We start from the raw sequence: 19,314 nt of genomic DNA on the forward strand, positions 1-19,314 counted from the left end.
TGGCTTTTCACACGTAATTTAAAATTGTGTACTCGTCTGTAATTAACAGCACAATTATTAACACATGTGCTGCGTGTCGATGTGCAATTTGTCTCTCTCATTTGGCTCAATCTGACATTGGTGCTCCAGCAATTCACTCAATAGCTACGTTAAATCTGTTAATACTGTGCTCTTCAACCTTCCAAATTATTTCCAGAAGGCCAGTTCAGCTTTGAGGGGCCATCAAACAAGATTTAAGGTGCACATTTTTATCACAACCTGCCTACCACCGTGACCACCGCAGAACGAGGGAGGCTTTACAACACAGAGATGAAAGGAAGTCCAGTGACGAATCTTAACGATTATATCACTTTTAATGCTCGTGGCTTGTTATTCAAATTCTCCAAAATCTACAGCAGTGATCTGCTATGCTGATAAAATTATTATCAGGTGAGGAAGAGGACAAAATTCTAAAATTGCTTTGTTCAAAGTTGCATTTTTTACAATTTTAAAGACGAAAAAAATGATGTAAAATCAGAGGCACGTTTGACTGTAGGCACATTTGCAGTGCGATCCCTTTAAATACAGTTTCTGCTCAGACTTCCAACTCATCTTCTTTCACACTGTAAACATATTGCCATTTACAAACAAACACACAAGTGGGTATTAGTGATTGTGGATCTGTAATAGCGATCATTTCCTGTTCTTTCAGCCCCATATTACAGATGCAAACAGTGGCGTGTTAACAAAATAACACCCCACAGTATTTAGTAAACAGCCCCTGTCCACTAATCACCCAGTATGGGCTACTTAATAGGAGGTCCCTTATTTCCTTCGTCTTTCTCTCGCGCTCTCTCACCCCCTCTTCCTCAGTAATAGCTCTATCAGTGAGGCTGGATCAATTAGCCCTCTGTGTCTTTCACCATTTTCAATCTCCTCCCTGAGAGAAGAGGACAAGGGCTCGGCCGGCTAGACACATCTATACGGAAGGCATCAGGCCTTGGGCAAACAATGCCACCGTCACCGCCGACCACTCCTGCTTGTGCACACTGCTGCTACACATGCATGGAGCTCCGCAGCCAGGCAGAGAGACCCTGATCTGTCCCTGCGCAAAGCAAATACGCAGTGTAAACAGCCCCAAATCAGCCGGCTCATTATCTGTTAATTGGATAAATAAGGTTATTGTGTGAGTGAATGGTTGCAGCAGGCGATCACACACACTGTCATGTTTGTCTGCACGGAGCCGAGGCCACTCTGCAAGCAGCCTGGCTCACTTGCCTGTCCTAACCTCTCGGTTTCCTCTCTTTCATCTACAAACACACACCTTTCTAAACACCAAAAAGGGCAGGCGTTTGAAAATGACAGGAATTAGAGGATGAAAAAGGAAAGAGGGGAGGAAAAAAAAGCACAATTTGAGAGAGATGAAATGCCCTTCACACACACAATAATTCCCTGACTTGTGATGTAAGCCTGTGATCATACGCAGAACATTAAACCAGAACATCCTTCAATTAGAGAGGCTAGTGATTACAGCGGGTGAGTCATCTTTACTACACGCGAAACACTGGCGAGCGGAGGAGCAGCGCGGCCGGGAGTCGAGGCCTGTTGTCTCGGTCAGACGCTGGGAGCCTCTCAGGTCTCCCTGAGCATTCCTGGCCTCAGCAGATGGCATTAGATGTCAACTGCTTTAACTGTGTTGGTTTTGTTTGTTCTGCCAGTCAAATAGGGACTCCTGCAGGGAGCAGCGTGTTTTCATAGCCTGATCAAAAATGTAAACTGGGCCAAGCAGAAGATCCCATATTTCAAATGAAAATGTGGATATATGTGCAACTAGGATATTAGTTTCTCTTGCTAACAAATATATGTTTTTGCAGTTTAAATAAAAATGTGTGTGTGGAGAGTAAAATTGTAGATCATGATATTTAAGATGGAAATTTTTGGTGACAACATTTATAATTACGGATAATTTGGATGTTACATTTATAAAACTATTGGACATACTATATGTACTATAAATACAGAACATATAAAATTGTTCAGCAATAATCAAACACACTGTAATATACTGTGAATTGCTATTTAAACAGTATCATATTACAATTTGTGTTGACTTCTTTACCAGGATGTGACTTGCATTTGCTTTCACTTAAATTAAAACTAAACATCCAGCAAGAAGAATTTAATTATTTATTTATTTTAGCTATTTATATCTAATCATCAGCGACTTACATTACGTTCCTCTTTGCTTGATATTCTGATCAATATTAAAACATTTTTAGTAGCTCTACAATATTCCAGTTCTTACAATAATTAAGACATAGGTGCTAATTTAAACCATGAAAATTAATGACAAGCTAATTGCAAAAATTAAATGGCTACTCCTACCGCTCTGTTAATATGAACGCCTTAATTGAGAATTAAATCTTGAATTAAACGCTGATGCAAATGTGCCAAATAAACAAGATATTTCCACACACACACACACACACACACACACACACACAAATCAGACAAGGTAAGACAAGACAGGAAACGCACATATCACACATCACGTACAAATTAAAGTCATACTCACTACAATTATGGTTGAATCCTTGTGTGTTTATCCCTTCTTATATCTTCTTATTTAAAAAAAAAACACCTTCTACAGAGAGATCGTTCAGTCCAGCAGCACGGACAGCAAACTTTTTTGCTGACTTCAGGTGCTGGTAGAATCTGTAGCACAATAAATGTAAACTACAAGACTACTTTTTTCTTTTTCATTTTAGGTGTTGGAACCCATGGAGCCCCGCGCGGTATCTCAGGAGACCCCGGTCCTGGTGAGAAAGAGAGTTGTCCGATTACTGCTTCAGGCAGTGACTAGTGAGTGTCTGAGGAAGAGGGAAAAAAAGAGAGGGAGTGAGAGAGTGAGGGAAAGGGAGGAGGGAGGGTGAATGAGGGAGGGAGAGGGAGGCTGCTGCCGTTTGAAAAAGCAGAAAAGTTGCTCGGTGCTCTCTCACAGGAAGACTTTGGGTCTGGAGGAGGCACGGGGGAGTTGTGCCTCACACCAGCTCCCCATATGTCATTCACTCACAGCTTTAAGCAATAGAGCCCTCTCCAGATTGTATCAGTGGAGACTAAGACAATGAAATGGCAGATCTCTCCACCGGCCTGCCTGTCCGCTGGAACACCAGGCTCCGCTCACACACCCCAAGGGCCCACACTTTTCCTCTCCCCCCTTTTCTCTCTTGTTTTTGTTATGCTCTCTCTTTTTTTTTTCACCACAAACCACATTTTTTTGCTCTCATTTGTGAGTCTTAGGTCGCTGCTGGATTTCTCTTTGTCATAGAGGGACTTCAGAGGGTAAACAAGGGCTTAGGTCATTAGCTTAGGTGATGGGAAGCCGGAGGTTTAACAGAGGGGGCCGAGCGGCTCGGCTCTGTCCGTCTCCACAGCAGTCTAGTGGAAGTCTTCCGTCAACACATACACACCGCGTCTGTGTGCAAGGTAATGACTGCCTTCTGTCTGCTCCAGGTTATTATTTCAACTGTGCGAAGCTGCTACACAAGGCCACGCTGCTACTGATGAGCTCAAACTGGTGATTTATTCAAGCTGGTGATGAGGCTTGTACAACTTTTGCTTCAATATGTCATGCCATTTGTTTTTCTAAGAGTATCAGATCTGTGTAATGAACAGTGGAGAGGTCAGTGGACCATCTGAAATTTGTTTAATTTCCACAGAATAAAACTGTTGGTGAAATACCGACTGTAATACTGAAAAATGATTACCGAGAAAGAGGAAATCATACATTTACAATGGTAAAGAGGTGGTGAGAGAAGAAGAACACCCACGGCTGGAAGAATAGTACACTGTGTTAGCGGTTGGCCCGCTTGTGTGTCACTGTTACTAGTCAGTGGGTGATGATAAAAATAAGAAAACGGTGATGTGTGTCACTGAAAGGGCACACTCAAACCTCCTTTATTAATCATATGGCATGTTTCAATTAAAAAAGGACTGATACATTAGTCAGTTTCTAGAGTTCACAACCCACACTGAAAGCAGGTCAACACAAACCAACCTCTGTAGCAGCAGTCAACAAGGAGCTGACAGAAATAGACTCAAGCTGCACTGCTCCTGATTTAAATACACTGCAGTAATGATGTGTGGACGACGTGCTACCCTCTTTTCCTCCAAACCAACTGCCCACAGGTAAACCCGCAGGCTCACATTTCAGTATCGAAGCATGAAATATATTGCACATTGAGCAGGTTCCTGATAACTCGATTGACTAATAGATGCTCGGGGACTCTCAAGTAACTATTTCTAATAGTGGAGGGGTACACATGCCAATTGAGTTACTGCATTTACTCTGTCGCTCTCTATTTCAATAAGCAGCTGTACAAAATTAGTTTGAGATGTAATTTTGCAAGTGAGTTATTTTCAAATTGCACAGTGTAATTATCCTGAGTTGTTTATGTCTCGACGACTAAACTCAGATTTTCTTCGTACTGTCCTGCATGCAGTGCGGTGTGGTATGTTTTGAATCAAGGCTCCAATCAACCTCGCAGTTTTACCGGTGATGTTTGATGATTGCTATTTTCATGTTGAGCGGTATTAAATGGAAGGCCGTTGAATGCAGACAATCTGATGTAAAATGTAGGTTGAACTTTGGATTGATGAAACTTCGAATGATGCTTAACCTTCTGATGAAAAATACTCACATACATAAAATATTACAGCATAAAAGAAACTAACACATATTCAACACAATAATTTTTTAGCAACTATATAAACTTATCCTAACAGACAGTTTTACGTGTGCCAAATGGAAGCTTAACAAAAGATGCACTGATACTGTCCGACTGACATCAGTGCTAAAACGTCACTTGCCAAAAACTATATCAAGGAAGAAATTTGAGAAGTGAGCTAAGATTAAATGTGAAGCCATTCTTTATTAAGGATTATCTTGATGGGACTCAATGGTCCTCATGTGGGGTTGCAGGGATGCCTGCCTGCAATTTAGAGTGAGGAGAGATCTGCACTGTCCTCCGCTGCCAATAGGTTATCCACTCAGCTTCTTGCACACATGAAAATAGACTCACTTCCAAATGGCTGATTCCGTCTTCGAGATAAGGAATGGAGGGTTAATGTACATCTAACTGGAATCCTAGTGCTTGGAAAGTTTTAGATCCTGAAGCTGCGGTGGGTTTTTCCTCCGTCACTCCACAAAGGGGAACATCTCAGTAAAGTGAGTTTGCTTATCTTGACAAAGAATACATAAACAGTGTGAAAGGTGCAGGAGCGGTGTGACAAGGGATCAAATGGTGCGGATGAAACAAAATGCTAACACCCTAGTGACACAGTTGCAATATTTTCATATGCATATGCTGCAAATTTGTTTGGGTAGAGCTACTACGGTGTTTATACAATGTCACACATTGGGGGGATCAAGTTCCTTTTTTGACACAAGTCTCAGCAGAGTATTACACTCCGAACCTTCCCCCAAGAAGGGAAATCTGAACTTGGGATAACTTTGGATGAAATAACAGTTTTTATATATTTATACAGGCATTACTAGGTGAAGTGTTCACCTATTGACTAAGGAGAAAACAGAAAAAATCCTTAACTACACAAACCTCCCACCCGCCAGCCTTGCCCCTGACACAAGTGGGACATTAAGTTTGCTGGATGGCAATTTGTCAAAGAGCTCTGTAAGTGCTAGGTACTGGATATTCCTGAGTTATTCAATGTGCATAGTTTCCTGTTGAAAATAACTGAGCCGCACAGAGTGACATATCCTTGGTAAAGCAAAGCACCACTGATGACCAAGGGAAATTCAAGATCATTTTCAATACTCTTCCATTCCTCCTCTGTTCCCCCTGCTTGTGTTTTCATGTGAACTCTGAAACTTAAAAGGCGACTTGCATAGCAACAATGACAGCTAACGCAACTGAAGCAAAAACAAAATGCAACCAACATAATTTTGAGGCTCAGAAAACATGTTACCTTGAGTTTAAGATGTCTTTCTGCATGCAGCATTCAAGTATAAACAATATAACATTAACCCATCTATCTACCAGGCTTTCATTAAACTCGAAAGAAAAACTTTGATGATGACAAGTTGCCACCACAAAAAAGATTTTGACATCGCAGACAGATAATTTTGAAGTCCCTCAAGGTAAATTAGTAGCAAGTCGAGTGCTTTCAAGTGGTGAATGAAAGTTTCGAGTGAAGCCAGAATTCCTTATAAACAAACATCAGGTTGGCCCGCCTTACTGAGGAGCAGTGATAAAAGTAAACACAGCATACCTCAACATGAAAATACATTGGAGTTTTCCTCCACAAAAAGCTAGGAACAAAGGAAATGGTTAACCTCAGCGGACGTCACAAGCTTAAATTAACAGAGTGACCTTATTGTTGTCGCCATCTTGGTTCCAAACAAAAAAAAAGAAAGAACATGCTTTGAAACTAAATAAAATACCCATTGAAATATAAAAAGCAAACAAGAATTTACAAAAGTCATTCCTACAGTTTGTTGTGTTAAAGATCCCAGTGCATGCTAAGTGGTATTTGATTAAAGAACACTCAGTGGACACATTTATCCGCGCATATACCATGAGAGACAAGCTGTACTTTATGACTGGCGAGGCACACCTGGAGAAAGTCTATGAGGACCCCGAAAATCCTCAGACAGACACTTTATTGCTCTCCAATGGCCCCAAAAAAGCCAAACAAGCACACTTTAGAGACCTATTACTCAGAATGAGACATCACTATGGCTGGAAGTATCACCGTGGGCATTACGTTTAAAATATATAGCCTGTTAAAAGATAAAGAGAATAATAAGAGTAAATTCAGCTTAAAAAGTCACATAAATAAGGTTCGGTATATTTTGAGATATATATGTCTTCCAAAAATATCTGAATTTTAGTTTTAATATGTGATTTAAGATGTGTGCATTTGTGTGGGGGCAGACGTAATTTAATAAATGAAAGGCCTCTCCTCGAGATAGTTCAGGATCCAAACACACTGTGGAAAAACGTCCTACATTTTTACACCTGGTATAAAAAGTTGTCCACAAGGTTTGCAGTTTTTGAGGGAGCTGCGATTGATGTCATCATCTAAACACTAAAGTAACAGTTGCTTTTTTAGTCACCAGTGTGGCTTTGTGAGGGGATGACTAAAAGTTTTTTCACTAAACAAGATCTGAGCTGCACTTATTTTGCATCATTGTGCTGTTTTATCCAGTAAAAACATTTTTCTGACAGGCCATATGGACTTTGTACAAATTCCTCTGACATGCCTTTGTGATTTAAAATCGTCCACAAGCCAGTGATCTAAGACCAAATATCTGCGATAAAATACTATCAAATACACATTCTTAAATTTGCCTGATTTAGAAAGGAGGGAAGTATTTTGTTTCTCTCATTTTCTTCTTATGTTGAGCAGCATTTGTCTGGCCTCAGGAGTGTGTAATCTAATTGAATGTTGGATGGATGGATTTTAAACCGAACAACAAAGCTTTCACATTGTACGGCTCACTTATTCTACATAAATGCTCTCCTAACCTTCGCCATAAATACACTGAATACAGTGTTAGATGAAGCTTCATTTCACTGGTGCAGTTTGATACTAAAAATGTTTGCAGTCTGGGAAAGGAGATAAGATACAAACCAATAAAAGCGACCATAAATATAGGTTCGCTGGATACAACATATACAGTATATTTTTTCCTGTTCTTTCTTCTCAACGCTGCCCTACAATTTGCATACAAACAGAGAAAACATTTATATTGACAATCAGTTGATTCCAGTAACTTGAAACAAGTCATCGTCTGACTTTATTCCCAAGATTCACGGTTGAAGTTAAGTTCAGTGGAAATACAACTGCCGAGGAATCACGTTGAGCAGATATCAGTGATTGTTATAAATACAGTAGGTGGTATGAGGGCAGTCAGTGCTGGGTGTGACTTTCTGGGCTTTTTGGGTTTAAAGACAGAGCCTCATCAGCAGCACCACTAAATCTAAGTCAGCTGCACCCTAAAATACCAATATGTTTGGTAATAAATTTTCAGCACCCCTCTAATGGCAGCATTTGTCAGGGTAGCCCCAACTGTCTGGGACTGCTCCTGACTTGCGCAACCCGGGCGGCCAGAAATGTGGCACTCCCCGTCTCCTCCACAGCTGCCTGCCCAGTTGGGCCCAGGTCAGCAGAGAGCTGGGGGCCGGGGCGCTCGTCAGCAGGCTTGCAGTGGGTCTGGCCCAAGAGGAAGGAGGGGCTGGTCATCAGTGGGAACTTATGTTCACCACGCCACACAACTCCCAGTGGGTTAGAGTACAAAATGCAGAGGTTATGGAGGTAACTTCTGCCTTGCAACTCCACCCCCCTCAGGCTGACTCCCTGTTTCTGTACCCCCGAGTCACTCACCAAACCCCCACTAGCCCAGCCACTGTGACATTTGTGAAGCCAGGAGTCCACATAACAAAAACACATTAGGCAAATGTCTGGGGTCAAACGTCTGTTTGAATTGGCCAGATGAAAGCCACTTAGATTGGGTCTGTGCCATTCTGCTTAGAGACTAAGTACAGTTACAAAAGAGGCAGTGCTGTGCGAGCCAGTGGTTTGTCTCACTGACAGAATATGCTTCCACATTCAAGTTCTGGTGCTGTGTGTGCCAAAGGACGATACAAGAGCTTGGACAAGGCTATTTAAGCCTGGGGTATTACCAATCAGCCATCTATCCTACATAAATAAAACAGAAATACTACAGACCGGAAAATAACTTATATTTAACCTACATCCACATTTGTTCTCTGAGAGGCAAGTGCAAGCAAACACAGCGGGGGTATTTGCAGTGATGAATGGGCATTCCCATCGGACACCAGTTTTCAGTAATTTTAAACTCCTGGACAGACTTAACAGCTGGGCTTATCTGTCCGCCCGGCCTCCTTCTGCATGTGCACTTAAAAAAGCCGAAGCTCGGATTATCTAGGCACCAAATGTCACTCGTTTTATAGAACAGCAGGAAACATGCTGAGCTGCACAATTTTTCACAGCCTTGAGGACAGTGTGAACTATTAGCGGCTTGCTGAACCAGTGGGTGCCTCCAATCATGTCAGAGGGACCTGAGGCATGACAAGAAGTTCCAAAATAACCAATGGGGTAATCGCAGTTTAAGACTATGCGACGAGAGTGCTGACGTATATGCTAATACCTTACCCCAAAGTACCTCTTGGTGACTTCTGTGCGTGTGTCTGGTACATGTCGCTGCAGTCATCGTGAGTAAGGGAGACAGCCTTTCATTTAGTGTTTTTACTAGAGCACTACTGCTACACTATCAATAACTAATGAACAGGAAGAGCTGTCCAGGCTACTTTACAAATGAAAAAACAAAGACTGCATCATTTAAGTGAGGAGACCACTAACAGTGGGTTATAAACCAGGAGGAAATAGCAAATATAACAGTAGTTCATTGAAAGGAAACAAGGAAAGGAATCCTGTCTTACTGTAATACTCATCCACTTTCTTGAGACTTTGCCGCCTCTTAATGGAGTTCATTTGGACAAACATATCATTGTGAAAGACATCAATAGAGCCGACCGGACTGAATGATATGCCAACTTTCCATGTTTGTTTCCTCTTGATGTGTTTGGAACAGCAGTGGCCCTGCTAAAAGGTGACTTCCTCTATGAGGAAATGGAATTTGCAATGCACTCCTTGCAGCACACTCTCCCTTTGTACTTGCGTGAAAATATGTTGTATCTCATTGAGCTGCTTACAAGTGATTTGAGGAAAAACAGTCTCATTTTTTACAGTCTTTTTGTATCAGTCACCCACATAATGGTGTACAGTATTTCACTGTTTCAGTACAAGACTTTCTGCTAGAGATAACAGGCCTGCCCCCAACTAAGAATTTTCCTAGTCGACCAATAGTCGTCATTTAGGGCCAGTAGTGGACTAGTCAACCGCATGTTTACGATATTATTTAATTATATAATTATATATTTTGGGCAGGGCAACACAATGGTTTGAGGTCAAGGTGTGAGAAAGAATAGTATCAGTAACATTGTTAACACTTTGCTACATTACAGAGAAATACAAAACCGTACTAATGAACCTTCATTAATATAGGCCTATATTTTATCTACAAGTGCACGTCACACACTGAGCGAGCCGCCTGTTAATGACGCTGTGGGCTAATGGGCATGTAGCTACTTCCATGTTTCAGATGATACGTCATGTTTGTAGTCGACCAATGAAGATGAGTTTACATATCACCTTGGGTTCCTCCTTCACCTTCTCAAAATGATCCCACACTTTCCGATTTCCTGCCCGACATGTTATTAACTAGCCCGTGGCCACTTCCTGTGTCTGTCCTTTCAAATTAAATTCCCACATGGTCCACTCATACAGGTTTTGATTTATTTTGACAAGGCGCAGCTCCTAAAAGAGTTTCACCTTTTTTTTCTGCCACAAAGCCACCAATGAAATCTTGCCAACTAGTGACCTCACTGTCCCAACAGATAACACAATAGTTTTATAATAACAGGCTAATACATGGTTTTCTTGGTGATCTTAAACAATTTCGCCAAAATGTAATTATTGTTTTAGTTAAAAAAAAGAGATTATCAACAATAAAAGCAAACTGTGAGAGACAAAAACATCACATGACCTCCACCAGGCAGGACACTGACAAGTCAAACCAATCACCAGAATGACTGTTGGCATTGTACATTTCTGCAAATCACAGATATGTACCATTTGTACGTTATTATATAGCAGATATTTACGTTTCAACAACGATGTAGTTGACGTGGTTTTGTGTATGCAGCCTGTTCCAGTTGCTCCTGCTTAACAAAACAAACAATATAACTACTCATTCTCATTTCATTTATAACGCTACAACCATTTCATTGTATATTGTATATATTCAGATTGTCTACTTTAATATTTTATCTTATTTTATTTTATTTTATTTTATTTTAATGTCTATTATTTTATTTTACTTTATTTTATTTTAATGTCTACTTTAATATTTTATTTTACTTTATTTCATTGTCTATTTTAGTATTTTATTTATATCTTCATCTTTATCGCTTGTTTCTATTCATGCTGTATTTCTATTTCTATTTTGCACGGAGCATTGGAACAAAAACAATTTCCCCCCGGGGATTAATAAAGTATTCTGAATCTGAATCTGAATGATACGTATGAAATGTACAAATGTAATGTATCCGTGATTTACAGAAATGTAAAAACAATTGCATTCCCTCCATTAATTACTCCCCTGACAAGAGTTTTACCTTTAAACTTTTCATCTTCTTCCACTGTAGATCGGATGTGTTGCAAAGCAGCATTTCTGGAATCTAAGAGTGCTCATGAAGAAGACTGTACAGTAAAAGGCACATTTCAAGGGGGGATGTAACAAACGGACTAAGGTAGGTGAATAACCACAACAATGGTGTTAGGAGTGAGCTTGACACTGGAAAATGTATTGACAGGTTAGATTTACGTGCATTAAAAAGCTTTAAAGACAAGAATGATTGATTGTTAGTTAAGTTAATGTATCTAGTCCATAAACTAAATGGATTCCTATTGATATCTCACCTCTTTTAAAAGTCCATCTCATTCCATCTATTGTCTAGCCTCTTTAAGTCTTCTCTGTGGACTCAAAGTTTCCTACTGTATCCACGTTTGGTTATCATAAAGCAATACTGTTTTACTCTGTCTTTTTAGTTTCTTTTATTCAACAAATACTACTCTGTCTTGAACTAAACCTTGAAAATGTTTTAGGAACAATAAGACTAAAGGCAACTGTGGAACAGAGATATTACAATATGCCGAGTGTATAAGGATAGTGAATAGGACAGATTTTGAAATCGGAGTTAAGTTTGATGCAGCTGCCAAATGCCTTAAGGGACATCTTGTCTTGAACTCTGCACTTGACACCTTTGATAATTAATACGCCTTTTCAACCCTGTGAATCAGAGATAAATTATCACTTTAATATGGAGGGTTCCCTCTGATTAACCTTTTGCTAAAGACGCACACAGCGAGGGGAGACGTGATGAACTGCCAAGGACCTCTGATGATGAACACGTGAATCATCAATACCAGCAGCTCCGCAAGTCTTTGCTGAAAACACAAACGAAACCACAACAAAGAAATTCCGGCCATCCGGGGCATTGCCTCTGACTCCAAAATAAACATTACGTTTTGTTACCAGGATCCGCTACTGCACTGAGGGGGAAAAGCAGACAGTGGGAAAACAAGGGAGAAGAGTGTGAAGCCTTCTTCCTCTTGACTTTGTGACTCAATTGCCGAGGCCCCAGGTGTTTTTTGTTCTCAAAACATCCAGTCAACTCTCTAGTTGAATTTCTGTCTATCAAAAACTACAAGACTAACTTCTCTCTTCTAAATGAATGAATAAAACTGTTGGTAACGCTTTCTGTGCCTTCTCGTACCAGCTAGATAGACCTATAAATAGCTCAGCAGCCTGCCATGGAAACAAACAACCGCCTAGCCTCGGATCAGTTACAGGAGTAGCAACTTTTTATAGGTCACAAAAACTTCCAGTTGCCTAGGAAACAATGTGGAAGAATAGTGCACTTTTGGACGCAGAACAGGTAATACTGGTCAGGGCAATTAGAGGGCCCATTTTGTTGAATGGGAGTTATCAGAGAGCTGGCTTGGGGTAATTGAGGGGTTTGCTCATTCACTGGCCGCGGACTGTTCTGCTCACGCTGCACCTGGGCCAAGGCACCTTGAACAACTCACAATGGAAAGAAATGCCTGTTTGTTTTCTGTGAGCCAGGGGAAGTATCTGGTGGAAAGCTGTCAAAGGACGGGACTGCTGGTTTAACAAAAGGCCACTATCTGAATATTGATTTTCATTTGGGCTTGGGTAATATTGTTAATTCTGTAGCCAAGCTAAAGTGGAAAGCAATAGATCTGTTTGACTACAATTGTGTCCAGAGTGCTGAGCTCAGAACGTGTCGCCTTTCTGCATGTAACAAAACAACCATTTATCTTCATCTATTGCTCCGTGTCTGATTTAGATTATCTGTCTGCATCACAAGCTTTAATTAGATGCATCCAATACCATTGCTTCCCGATACCGGATCCGATACTTGAACTTACAAATCAGCCGATACGGACTACTGATCCAATACTGCTGCGTTAAAAAATAAAAATAACAGCTGTGCACTACTACACCTGTAAGGATGTGAAATGATTGCTAATGTTGAATAGTTTTGCAACCATTTGTAAAACTTTGAAAAGCTCTCTAGGCTACTGTAGTTTAAAACAGTAGTGCCCAACTCGTGGGTTGTGGGTCCACTCTAAATCGCCCACAAGTGACTCGCGAATGTCTCAAGTTGGAAAAAATACACTTTATTTTCAAGTAAAGTGAATGTCCAGCACAGGATTTTTATTTATAAGTGCTGCTTCCTGCTTTAGCATGAGTGAATAACAGACAGATACTTAACAGAGACAGCAAACTAGCTCCACAACAACCCTAAAACACAAGTATGATGCGGAATATATTAAAGGAGCTATATGTAAGAAATCTAAAGCAAATAGTCGTAAAATCATCCTAATATGTCACAGAGACTAAGGAATAATGTTCATATAACATACTGATCTCAGTATAGCCAGAATATTTGCATTTAAAAAATTTTTTTTGCAGTTTGCAAATCAAGTTTATGTTTTGAATTTGTGTTTTGGCTTGTTGCGCCACCCACCGCCGTCTACCAGTCACACAGTCAGTAGAGTCTCAGCATCGGTTACAGTTACGACTGAGCTACAATGGCAGACGGTGCGACTAAACCCAAACGACCTCGTTATGATTCCCAAAAACACCAAGACAAAACTCGAGGCAAAACGAGGGTCTATATAGGAGAAGCTTTTGAATGGTGGAGACAGTTGAAAGTGGAGAAGAATTTGAAATCGGATGTCGAAGTGGCTACTCTTCTCCTCGACAGGTAAGCTTTAGCCAAAGTTGGCTAACTAGCATCATAGCTAGACGGGGATGGACATTTTGAATACTTTCAACTGTTACTCATTTTCAATCGTACATTGTAGCACATGTGCAGGTGGGTCATCGACCCGACTGATTTTTTTGAGAAAGAAACGTTAGCAGCATGGCAAGCAGCCGGCTCCTCCTCCGCTGTATTCCGGCAGCAGCGTTAGCAGCAGAGAAGCCAGACTTGCTAGAACGGTCGGCTGAAAAACCGAAGATCAAGGACGCGGCGATGCAGCCCTGCCACGGCAGCCGCCCGTGGACAAACAAATCACCCCCAATTTCCACCAGATGCGTGTTGGTTGCGTCTGCGCTCCGGCACGGCACGGCACCTGCTGCGGCTGTGCTGTGTCTTGGCTCTGTCTCAGCTACAGCAATCCAGAGCCCACCGCAACAGAAACGCAGGACTTTTTTGCCGGTGTTAGATCACCGGACGCCGGAGCACAACGCAGCAATTCAGCACAGAGCAGCATCCTCGAATCTGTAGGGGAGGGGGGGGGCGGACACGACTCGTGGCAGTATTTTGAATTTGAGTGCAGTAACCATTTTGGCCACATTCTTACATACAGCGCCTTTAAGTTGTGTGGACCAGTTGGGAACCACTGGTTTAAAACATCTTAAAAATAAACTTCCTTGACGCTTAGGCTGGATGGGCGGCTTGGTTTGCGACACACTTCTTCTTCACGGCTCTAAAACAGTAGCTGTGTGTGGTTCCATAGCACAACTTGCCTAGAGCAGCAAGGAAGAATTGAATACCGGGAAAACTTTGACTTTATCTGGGTGTGAAACTACTTTTAAGTTTATTAATAAATTACGCAATGTCTGATCAGTGCATAGACCTGACCCAGCAGTTTAGGCAGTATCAGAGACATTTCCAATATTTGTATCGGTATCCAACTAACTCTAGCTTTGATATTTTGTTTTTCAGAAATCAAGAAGCTTCCAACTGTCATTATATTGTTTCTCTCCAAGCCTCTTTTGTTTCCACACTGCATTTGTTGTGGATACCTGACTACAACTCCACCACATCTGAATTAAACTCTTCCTGTAACTGTTACTAAAATCCCAACCAACATTCACAGTTGTGACTCTCAGTGGCAGCCTGGCCCATCCATTGCATGATGACTATGCAATTTACAAAATTACAAGCTAGCTGAAACCCTGCCCTAAAGAAGCCCCAGACTCTGCCTGAATTATTAATCAACTATTGATGAAGGCCTGATAAATGCACTCGGCTCACCGTCCCAATGACATTCTTGCCTCCTGCCCTGGGCCACTTCTCTGCCTGCCTATATGTTTCTGTCAGATGATACAAAAGTTTGGAAGATGTGAAATATCCTCATTTAAATCACAAAAGGTAATTGTTTTCAACAATGTATCGGCTTACATATCTCGACTGTACTGCTATCTCTCTTGCCCGGGAACTCAAATAAGCACACTTGCACGCCAGCTAATTACAGTTTCACACTGTGTGACAGTCGACAATCTTCCCCTATTCTGCTGGCCAGCCACCAAAGTCTTCTAATCTGCTCACACGAGGGGAATCAGCGTGCCAACCTGATGGAGGTGTACAAACAGTAGTGGAGAATTACAGGCTGAATTTTGATTACTTCTCTGCCTTTAGGTATTAATATAATATCTATGAATCTTTAAAAAACTGAGGACAAAATTATTGAAGAATGCCAAAACTGTGACATGCTCTTTTTTCACACAGCGGACAAGTCTTCTAAGAAAACTAAATCATGACTGTACACACCAGGGAATGCATTATACCACACGTTTTATGGTGATGCTAATTTAATGAAATAATTCACATTATCAACCGACAGTAAGCACTTCAGCTGCCCCTCTGACTGACCTCTGGGCCTGGTCGTCCATATCTCCATCACCTCTAGCAGCTGTGGAGCACTTAATAAATTGCACCTTTAACAAAAGGAAAAGGTGATGAATTGAAAAATGTTTAGCCCTTTCATGCATTATTAATGCCGCCTCTCCCTCAAATCGGCCGCTGATAAATAATTAAAATTAATCTCATTATGGGAGTTTTCATTATAGGATAATTTAATTAAATGAAAGCCCAAGGACCTCTGAGGGCCTGGAGCCACAAGGGCCCCATGCCCTACTCCTCTAATGGGTAGAGGACAGCAGAGTGCACTGGTAATGCACAGGAGCCCATACATTATTTAATGGATCCCACTAAGTAAGGACAGATCAATGATAACTTGTCATCTCATCAATGTGTTGAAAGCATTCCAGAGCCCACTGCACGGCAAATCCCAAAACTGGAATAGAAAAATATCAGCACGCACGTACAGAAAGCCCATACACACACATTTACTGTACGCCGAGCAATGTCACTGACTGTCATTTGAGGATGCAGCTATGAATATTCTTTGTTTGTGCATATTGAAACGCAATACCAAGCAGAGGATGCCTGTGCAATTTACTGATGGGAAAGCAGCGGAGGGCTGCGGGTTGGAGGATGAAGGGAAAAGAGTAAGACTTGACGTCTGTTGCCTGCATTACAGTTCAGGTCAAACGTGCTTCAGTGCAAATGGTGAAGGGTACAAGGTGTACATCTGATACCAAACAATAAATGATATCAGAGTCAAATGGGAGCCATTAAAGGCCTTCTTAGTGAATGAGAGGAGGGGCTGAAGAGGAAGAGGGTATCTGGGTTTGTCTTGTCTCCAGGAGCACTTAAGCACTCTAATTATCACACAGCAGTGAAGATGCACACATCGAGACGTCTTCAGCTACCTTTCCACCACACATGGATCGAGTTCTCAGCCATCCACACAAGCATCAAAATAAATAGCAGCATAAAGTTTTTAATACAATAATAAATAAGACGTATATACCAATGATCGATGACAGTCTATCATCGATTATTATCTAGTTAATAAAACTCTCAAAAGCTTCAACATGCCACATAATGTGTTGTTACTCTGACTTTATTGTTATTGCCAGACTACAAATTAAATGAATGCAATTATTATACTTAAAAAACATTGTGGGAAGCATGTGACAATAAAGACCATATGTGACAGACTCACGTTAGAATCTCTCATTATGTATATGCACATCAGGCCTCCATTTCAAAGAGGAAATCTTTAACATAAACATTAGCATTTTGTGAAAACAACTGAGTAATTAGTTTAGGGCATAATAAGCTGGGGTAGGCACACAATGAAAGAAAGCATTCTGCCTTTAAAATGAATAAAAATTGATTGTGTCCCAATAAAAAACGAATTGGCGGAGTGTTAACTGGATTCCACATAAACGTCTGTAGCAGTCCCTGGCCGCTTTATTGTGTGCTAATGCAATAGAGAACACTTAGCAATAAATGCTCCTCTCTGATGAGCTCACAGAGGCTTTCCAAGATGGCCTGATGAAATTGTAAAAATTAGATTTGAGCTAGCTGCTAATGACTCCTAAAACAAAGGAAAATCTCTAAATAGAATTAGCCTGCCCTCTTCTTCTCTAAATACATCATATGTAAATTACTGTCATTCGGAGAAATATGCTTGCCTGGAAGGTAAAGCCTTCATTAGAGATCTCAGTAGGTTTGGGACTCGAACAAGAACTCCTCCAGGACATTTAAAAAGTTTGAACACAGAGAGAGGAGGTAAAGGTATTGTTCAGTCAAGGCAGCAGATCAGAGATATGACTAACAAATCTATTTTACATGATTTTAGTCAAACCAGATGGATTTTGTTCCAAATCTGAGGGCACAGATGTTCTGGGAAACAAATACTAAATATGTTAAAATGTTATGGTTGTTGTAATCCATATTTGCACTTAATTTAAAATCCAATTATGCTCAATATGTTTTAGCCAAGTCACTGTACATTTCTCTAAAAATAGCTTTCCATTTGTGGAGGTGGCAGCACACAAAACAGTGTGTCAGTGAGAGGTATCAAATACTAGGGGTTGGGGGGGAAAAACCGATACAGCATAGGATTGCGATATTTTTCTGTGGCAAGTATCAATTTTTTAAAATAATAAAATTATTATTATTACAAATACAAATTAAACATTAGGTATCCTACTATAGTAATCTAATAAATTGTGTTTTTCGAGTCCACTGGGTACATTTTGCTGCAAAAAAATGGCTGAAGTGAGATGAAACAAATGAAAACTTTATCTTATTATATAAAACAGATGTTACAGTTGAAAAACGGTAATAAATAATTTGCAATATATCGCGATATATTTTATCGCAATACTCAGCATATCGTAACATATTTAGAATTTGCAATAATATTGTATTGTGACTGACGTATCGTGATAATATCTTATTGTATCGTATCGTATCGTATCGTGGACCCTCTGGTGACTCCCAACCTTATTAAAGACAGTTAATTAAATGAATAAAAGTCTGAATAAAATAAGTGCATATAATTTTTATTTCAAGCTTTTTTCAATTTTATTTAATTCAACTTTTATTTAACTAAGAATTGTCACAAACTGATTCAAAATCTCTTTCACAAGGAAGTCCTGGCCAAGAAAGCAGCATTAAGAGTTTCACATAAAAGAACAGATTAAAAACACAGGGCCTTCTGTTTAGTATTAGTAAATGCATTAACATATAATTTCCACAATTACTTAATTAAGTTAATGCCTCATCTAATCATTAAATACTTAGTGACTAACCAGGAATTAGTTGTTGAATAGGTATGATCTTATAATTCAAACATCCTGAGTCGTCAGAAATATATTAACATTAAACAATACAATTCAGTAGATGGAAACACGTGTACTTTATACGTCAGTCTAACTCTGTTAATCAGATTCCTCCAAGATAAATGATGCAATTTTGTCAACTCAAGCCTCAGAAGTGTTTACACAATTCCTACCACCAATTATTGGCCATTCTAGAGGCGTCCACTTAACCACTCCACGACCATTCACACCACCCTCCACTGTTTGCACAAGTCAAGAAAAACAGACATATATGACAACTTTGCAGGAATTACGCACCAATTAAACAGGATAAGTTGTGTTTGCAGGAGCTGCTCAACTGTTTCCTAACACAAACAGAAGGCCTGCCAGTTGCCTAGCTTCAGGACACAGCCCTTGTGTGTTCCTACCAGGTAGGTAATTCACTTATCTGGGCATTGTTCTCTGTTCATCCCTGTTGAATCACACGGCTTTGCCATGAGATTTGCCCAGCTTTGGGTAAAACCTCCACCAAATATAAGCACAGACCTCACAGGGCTTCCCAAAATACAACCATGCAGAATGTTTAGCAACTTTAAATGCCAATAGCTTAAAGAAATGCACTCTTTGCACCATGCATCGCTACACAGCTACACGCTAATTGCCTGTCGGCT

The 19,314-nt window shown here is 40.5% G+C and overlaps 1 protein-coding gene across 18 annotated transcripts in view; it reads right to left on the reverse strand.

Moving 5' to 3' along the window:
* eya1 (EYA transcriptional coactivator and phosphatase 1) overlaps nucleotides 1–19,314 on the reverse strand; it is a 69,339-nt gene that overhangs the window by 40,642 nt on the left and 9,383 nt on the right. Inside the window, exon 1 of one of the 18 annotated variants that reach the window (XM_049565359.1) lies at nucleotides 2,555–2,814. The exons of the other annotated variants lie outside the window; for them this stretch is intronic. The gene's annotated coding sequence lies outside the window, so the exon portion shown is untranslated. Of the gene's footprint in view, nucleotides 1–2,554; nucleotides 2,815–19,314 lie in introns of those variants that run through there. 18 annotated transcript variants of the gene reach the window in all.

The sequence above is a fragment of the Epinephelus fuscoguttatus genome, linkage group LG21, assembly GCF_011397635.1.
Source record: "Epinephelus fuscoguttatus linkage group LG21, E.fuscoguttatus.final_Chr_v1".
Classification (NCBI taxonomy): Eukaryota; Metazoa; Chordata; class Actinopteri; order Perciformes; family Serranidae; genus Epinephelus; species Epinephelus fuscoguttatus.